Source organism: Giraffa tippelskirchi, chromosome 3 (genome assembly GCF_054371585.1).
Source record: "Giraffa tippelskirchi isolate mGirTip1 chromosome 3, T2T-mGirTip1v1.2.pri, whole genome shotgun sequence".
NCBI classification, from domain to species: domain Eukaryota; kingdom Metazoa; phylum Chordata; class Mammalia; order Artiodactyla; family Giraffidae; genus Giraffa; species Giraffa tippelskirchi.
In genome coordinates, this window is record NC_137277.1 from 109,759,963 (window position 1) to 109,768,144 (window position 8,182).

At 43.3% G+C, this 8,182-nt stretch overlaps 1 pseudogene; it reads right to left on the reverse strand.

The window, feature by feature from the left end:
- Positions 1-6,664: 6,664 nt before the first annotated feature.
- Positions 6,665-7,791, reverse strand: LOC145540458 (TBC1 domain family member 17-like; annotated as a pseudogene).
- Positions 7,792-8,182: the final 391 nt, after the last annotated feature.

Genomic DNA, 8,182 nt, shown 5'->3' on the forward strand with positions numbered 1-8,182 from the left:
GGAGTAAGGAAAGAAAAACTGAGTTTGATGTGGGCTCATTTGGCTGGATACATGCTAGTCGGACGTGTAATTTTTTGGCATGTCTGCCTGGTGTTTTCTGTAGTAAATGGGGAGCTCAGTGAGCATCTGATGAAGAAAACATAAGACCTCAACAATTGCAGCAATGAAAACATTAAAATAGGAAACCAAAACCCACATGTGTGCCTATAAGTTTCTACAAATGTAGACAAAAGATATTTATGGGCCAGGCAGAGCCACAACTTAAGGAAAGATCTAGGTAAGATCAACTAAACAATGAATGCTACTGGCATTTACCAAGATTAGATTTACCAAGATTTACCAAGTTTAGGGGCTGAGCAAAGGTATTCTTCAGTTTTTGATGTGTGTTATTAAGTGCATCTAGCCTTCCTGCGAAGTGAATCAGTGTTCCTTATTTCATATGTGAGGAAACAAAAGCAGAGAGAATAAATGACTTGCCATTTTGCCAACCGGTAGTATCTCCCCAGCCACACTGGGAGAATTTCCAGTGGAGTTTCAAAGGATGACTTTAACTTCAAATTTAGTCTGGGTTCATGCAAGGCCACTTAGGTGAAATTTTCAGGTCTCTGAAGTCATTCACTGGTCCCACTTGGGAGGCTCATAATGGTCAGTAAGGGTCTACTAGGAAGGTGTGGGGTTTTAAGTGCTTCTCATAGTGATTTAAATGAGCACTTGTCTTACTTTCTTAGTATAAACTTGCCATCCCTGAGTGCCACTTATGTGCTACACAGAACAAAGAGCAAGCTGGCTGGAAAATTAATTAATTCAACAATTGGTGGTAAAGGAACCCAAAAGCCTGCCAGACTAGTAGCCCAGTGTGATTTGTAGCAACAGAATAGACAAATACCTGAGGAATGAATTTCATGTTTATTTTTTGGGTATTCTTAACAGTTAGCAATAAGGGAAGGGGCTATAGAGAGCAAACATTATGGATTCAATTTTTTCTCTTACATGATGGGAGCTTTCCATGTAGAGTGACCCCTATGAAGACAGAAGATTCAGAGTGTACTGGTAGAAAGGGAAGGAAACAGATTGTCACGGGAGAGCTAACTGTGCCTTGCAAGTCTGGATCAATCCACATAAATTAGTGAGGACAGTGTGTCTCCTTAAGCAAACTGTGCAGAGAGGGCACAGAAACTATAGTGTTTACAGACGGAAATGGGGGTTGGGAACATCACGATTTTGAAGGATAAGATGTCACCTTTTGACAGTGCTGGTGGAGTGGCAGGGAAGGAGGATAATGAGAAACCAGTATTAGGATAGAGACAGGCATGCTTGGAAGATGGGAATGCTTAGACAAGAGGGCAGTGGAAGATTCCAGACATGTGCTTCATTCCAAATCTGTGAATACAGAGATTATCACTCCTGCATTTTGCCAGTGGGAAAGGGAACTAATTAATTAAAGGAAAAGAGGATGTTACAGTATTGGGACATTTTGAATTTCAATGGAGAAGTTGTCAGATTGTTTCAGAATGAGTCAGAAGGAGCTAAATGTTTAGGGGTGCGTGGTTTGTGAGTGCATGATTCAGAGGGGAATTTTATGTACTAAAAATATCATTGAGTAAGTGGGCTTTCCTTTTTTTTTTTTAGGTTCAAATTTGCCTTATTAGCAGCAAAATTCTAACATGCTGTGATTACACTGAGAGAACTATGCTTTAAAGATCTGAAACTCAAATACTTGTATAGATGAATTTTAATAGGGTCATTTCTTATAATGACCTTTCTTAAATGAACCTTGATAAAAAACATCAGGTATTGATTGGCTGGATGAAGAACATCATGTCAATTTCTGAAAGGAGAATTCAGAAAGGGCTAAGTAAAGATATATTCATAATCTCTCTTTCATGATACATCAAAATGCCCAAAGATTTCTATATTATTTCTGCCTCTCATCTCTTTCAGGGTGGGTCTATCTAATGGAAATAATCCAGAATATGGCAAAAGTTAATGTACAAAGAGATTAATCTATCATTTACAATTATAAAACAGAAAACATTTTGAAAAACAAGAAGCAAACAGAATAATGTTCAACTAAATTACAATACACCCATTGTGTAAATCATGCTATTTATGTACTATTAAACTTCAATAAAATGATAGTTATGAAGACTAGATAATGAATATATGAAGAGCATTTAAATTTATGATTAATGGAAATGGTAAAGAATTAGCCTGCCAGTGCAGGAGATGCAAAAGATGTGAGTTCAATCCCTGGGTTGGGAAGATACCCTGGAGTAGGAAATGGCAACCCACTCCAGTATTTTTGCCTGGAAAATACCATGGATAGAGGAGCCTGGTAGGCTACAGTCCATGGGCTCACAGAGTCTGACACGACTGAGCACAACACACATACAAGGGTAATAATAACTAACATTTATTTTGCATCTATTTAGGTAATATCTCACTTTAAGTCCTTTAGAAGTTTTAACTCATTTAGTTATTATAACAATCTCAGGTGGTAGTAGGATTATCATCCCCATTTTGCAAATGAAGGAACCAAGTTAGAGAGAGGCTAAGTAATTCCCCAAGATTACACAGCTAGGGAAGTGTTGAGTCACATGGCTCCAGAGACAGGATATAAAATTGTATCTATTATATGCTTAAAACTACTGATAAAGCATATGTGAGGAGAGAATACACTAATTCTAAAAACTGAAAACACTTCTTAGACACAACCATATTTCTGCAAGGCTATTATCTTCTGTGGTCCTCTATTCAACCAACCATCTAAATAAACATGATCTTACTAGGGCTGAAAGTACTGAATGGATTGTGTGGCTCCCTCTGAGAACTTGAGCAGTGTTTTCCTGGCACTGCATGTAGTAATCTGCAGGAGTTTTAATATAGCTCACCATTTGTTTTCTCTCTTGTGAATCTAGTTACACACAATTGGAGACCAGAAGAAGTGGCTGATATTGGTATGGATATAGCCAAATACAATTCTATAAGTTGGTACTACTTTTGGAGGACTTTGTAGACCTGAACTTCAGATTCACATAAGACTGTATTATGATAATATTATTCTATGACATTTGATTACTATTAACAGTTCAAAAACCATTTCCACATCATCTCATTTGATTTTCACAAAAAATTGTCTTTATTTTGCAGATGAAGAAGTGAGGTTCAAAGATCACTCATATTTCAGAGCCTGAATCCAAACCCTATTATTCTTTTATACAAAAATGTGATCATACTATATGTATGTACACCTATGTATTTATATAAATGGATGAATACATCTATCTATCTCATCTATCATTGTTTATCTGTCTGGTTGTCCTGAAACTTGATTTTCTCACCTAATATTATGTAATATCCGTGTCTCTAAACTAAAATGTAAATCTGATTTGTTCTTTTAGTAGACCAAATGGATACATCTGTCTACTCAATCATTCCATTCTTGTGGATGTGTATGCTGTTCCAATTTTTTTGCTATCACAAATACAACTGCAATAAACATCCCTGTATGCATGGCCTCATGTACTGGTACCTTAATTTTTACAGGGTTGATTCCCAGAAGTAAAATTGCTAAGTCAAAGGATACAGGCTTTAAAAATTTTAATATATAGTTAAATATATGTATATATCAGATTCCTCTCCAAAAGGCTGAGTCAAGCACTTTCCCACTGATGATGTCTGGAAGTGCCTGCTTCTCTGCACCCTCACTAGACTTGGGAGTTGTTACTCCAGTCTCTTAAAAGATCAACTCTGGTATTCTAACTTTAAATCTAGGCCTCTGTCTTTTCAATTAAGATGTCTCAAATAACAGAGACTTTGGGTAGATTTTTTAAACAGTTATCTTTAGGAGATTATTCACAATCTAATAGGCTTGGGTTCTGTCAGAGTCTGCTTTTGGCCTCAGCAACTGCTTTGTATACACATAACATATCAATAAATAATAACCATTATGGTCAAACATTTGACAGTGTAGTAAGTTATGAACAAATCTCCTCATTAGCAGCACTATTATTTTGGTGTTTGCAGCAATCTAGTAGTCACAGCTAAGTTGAAACAAGAGCCATTATGTATGTAAAACATTTTTAGCTCATTTACTCTGAACTCACTTTGCATACAAGAGCACTTGGCCCATGCCATATGGTGTAATATCAGAATAAGATGCAAATTGAAGTGAAGAGGAATAGGACCTCTTTGACATGAGAGTGTATTATTATGTGCTTGGATGCTAGTAGCTTTAGAACTGAGTTAACAATTGCTTCTGAATAGATTTGGCTTTTAACTTCCATCTGAGTGACCCACATATTTTCTTATTATTAAAATGGAAAAGTTATTGTCCTAACACATTTATGTATGTCTATGTTTGCTGATTAGTCAAGAGTTGAAATCGTGACATTGCATCATGTTACTTAATTTCCCTTTTAAAAAATTCCTGTCAAATATCTCACAAGCTGAGTTTGAGGAGTTAATTAATTTGAGTGCTGGATGCGGCAACTTTTAGCTTGTCTGGTATCCTTTTATCTTTTTCTAGTAATAGCACCTTGATTTTACTCTGGGGACGTTCTCTCCTCAGCTCCTTCTGTCTATAAGAATGCAGGTTAAGTGCAACACCTTCCTTCACCCCAGATCTAACACATTATATTCTTTTGGCATGTGGTTGGTTCAATTGTGGGCATGTAACCTAGTTTAGGACAATGATACTCAATTCTGGGACACTGAGAAGAAGTTTCCTTCCTTCTTGGTCAAAACTAACAACTTTATGGAATTTTTTTAGGTTTTTGGTCTTCCAGATAATAGCATGCAGAACCTTATTACTGTAGCACATTAAAAATTGCCCTGGGGGGAGAGGGGCTGAGAATAGAGCAAAAGCTACTGATAGCACTGACTGAAGCCAGTTCCCTTTTCGGGGAATCATACAATTGAATCACAAATTATTTCTTAGCTTGCCCTTTATTGTGTCTTGTTCCAGACACCTAAAACACAGTTTGGAAATTAATAGTCTTTCTTCTGAACTGAGATAGATTATATGTTAACTGTTTTAGAACAGTTAATCAGAAATAAGGCATAAGGGTGGGTGAGGAAGACAGTATATTTCACCGAAACAGAGCTAAGGGAGGGCAAGTCATCCTCTGTTTAAACCTCAATCTGAAAAATACTTTTCACAAAACAAACATTTCTCCAATTGTCTCATGGAGACCAAATGTAGGAGGCAAGACTAAGAGTCACCTGAAGCACAGACATACAGGCAAGAACAGCACTACAGGACCATGAATGTTGAAAATGAAGTCTTTCCTGAGTTGAAACACTCTAAAAGGCACTGGAGGAAGCCAGCGTTCTTAGAAATACTATTGCTATAAACTCAAACCATGTCCTACATAAGGCAAAAGCAAAGGCTAAAAATTGCCTGGAATTAGAAATAAGGGAACTGATATGAGAAAATGACACAGGCATGACAAGGATAGTGTGGAGCACAGAGTATGATGGACAGTGTAAGGAGAGACCTGAACTGAAATTTACAGCAGAGACATTTCCCTCAGCTCGGGGAAGTCTTCCCAATTCTTTTCTTCTCTCTCTCTCTTTTTTTGGTGGGGGCTGTTAAACACGAGTTATCTTTCTCACAGAACAAGCTGGTAGACAGGATCCCAAGACTAAGCAGCTCTGTAGGCCCTTCATCTCCGTTATGGCCAGGATGCATCCCGCGGAGCTACTAAGTGGCAGGTCGAACCGAGGCACCCCCACCCTCTCTCCTCCAAAAGCCCCAAACTCTGGCAGGTAAGGGAGCCCTGCCTCCATGACCCCCGCCACTCACCCGGGCATCCCTTACACTTTACTGACCGGATTGAGGTCACGAGATCAACCCGGCCGAGTGGTCAGAGGGTACTAGGGGCCCCCAGGCCTCGCCATCCAGGCCCAAGCACACACACTGGCTCAGAAGGCCCAATAGGGTTAGGAGCCTGCAGCTTCCTCCCCCTCCTCTGGCAGGATCTCCAGGCTAGCGGTCTGGTCCGTGTCCGTGGGGAGGGCCGTAGCACGTGGGGACGTGTGGGGCAGTGGGGAGTCAGGAGCGAAAGGCTGTTGGGCTCTGAGGCCAGCGCCAGACCTAGGACCTCCTGCACATGGTGAGGCAGTTCATGGAGGGTTGAGGGGTGGGGAGGAAAAGCCAGAGGTTTGGCGGGAGCTGCAGGTCAGGGACTCACCAGGCAGCTTGTGGGCACGTCCTCCATACTCAGCTTCAAGGTCAGCTCGTCCAAGTGCTTGAGGATCTCACCACAGCCAGAAGGCACGCGGTGTCCAGACCCACGTCCGGTGTGGGGGTGGGGGTGGGGGGCTGTCCACATCCACAGTGCTTCTACAGCCGAAGGCCATCAGGGAGGGAGCATATTCCCTCCAGACGCTGAAAAGGAGAGAGCCAGTGTGGTGGGAGTCTGGGAAGAATCAGAGGTGCGGATCCAGCACCTTCAGGAGCAGTAGGAGTTGCCGCTTCATTATCTTCTGAGTTCCCGCTCTTGAAGCCATAAAAACAGCTGGAGGCACCAACCTCGTGAGGAGTGACCCGGGCCGATCGGAGAGAGAGAGACGGTCAGTCCTGCCCTGGACATCGCAGAACTCGCTGTGACACAGGCCGCTGGTGGGGAGGATGTTGTGCCGCAGGTCCTGCCCCAGGTTCTCAAGACTCCATAAGAATGTTGGTCCTTTGGGAGTGGCTCTCGCTCTTGACTCTGGCGACAAGGCTACGGTATCATGTGGGGCAATTTCCTCCACTCCTGCTCTGGTCTCAAGGATTTCCACCGTAACTGCAGGAGGAAATCCCCGTTGGTTTTCTCGTCCAAGTGGGCCTTGTGCTCCTCGGTGGGGCCCTCTCACCTGAGGTACTGCAGGAGGAGCCACAAGCCTGGCACCTCAGGCTGGGACTCAGACCCTGGGGGGCCTCTCCCTGATCACCCGCTGGTCCTGCCCAGCCCAGCGGGTGCTCGGCTCCTCACCCCTGAGAAGAGCCAGGCTCTCTCAGCTCAGGGACCTGCTGCTGGCGGCCCTCAGAGCCCATGTGGTAGGCCTCCTCTGTGATGCCTGCAGCGGCTCCAGCTCCACACCGGAAGTGACCTCCAACCCAGGTGGGGCACGTCTTCAGATGCCGGAAGAGGGTCGCTGGAGGCCTTTCCAGGTGGCTGCAGGGATTCCTGGAAGAAGTCAGTCATGAAGGAGAAGCTGCTGAAGTAGGAATCCTGGAGGAAGCTAGACGTCACGTTGGAGGTGTCCTGGTCAAAGAGCTGGAGATGGTGGAAAGAGTTGGAGAGGATAGAGGAGTCATGAGGAGAGATGAGGTAGAGGTGGTGGCCCTGTGGGGAGCTGGTGGCCCTGTGAGGAGCTGACCAACAGCAGACGATGGCTGAGGACATGGAGAAAGGCGCAAGTGCCCCACAGTAGATGTGCAGGGCGGGCAGGAGCCTCCAGCCTGTGTGACCAAGACCAGGCAAGCTCAGTTGAGGCCTGACTTTGAATGGTGGATGGTTTTACCCTCCTCAAACTCACTCACGGAGAAGACCAGAGAACCCCTGCGGGAGCTGGGCTCTGCACTTCTAATGACTTTGAGTGACAGCCATGGCTTCCCCCGCCGCTGAGGGCTGCCAAGTGGGGCTCACAACTGCCCGGTGGGGCTCATAGCTGGGGTCAAAGGTCAGTTCCTCTTCAGAAGTGTAGGAGTCATCCCCACCTGGAGGAGAGGATTTGAGTGAAATCTCCAGCCTCCTCTACAGGAGCCCAGTGCAGGAGGATGTAATTTGTCCTGTGCAGCATGGATGATGCGGTTGATGAGGGAGCCCAGGTAGAGCTTCTTGGTATGTAGGTACATGCCTCTTCACCAGTTCTTTAATGAGTGGAGTTGATGTGAAGGAAAAATATTTATAGAGTGAGCAGGATTGGTGGAATACTATGTTAGATTGTTCTAAGTCAGATGAACATTAATTTTTCTTTTGTATGATTTTTGCTTAGGTTAAGTATATAGAACACTGTCTATGGTCATTATTCCATAGGAAGGAATCTATTGTCGTTAATCCTTTGTCGTTTCCATGAAATCTTTAGACTGATTCCTCAGGGGTACAGTTAAGATCCTGATGCTCAAAGTGGGTCGACAAGAGAAGCTCACCCTTGGTGGGATGTGGATGGTCTTGTTGAAGTGATTTCCATG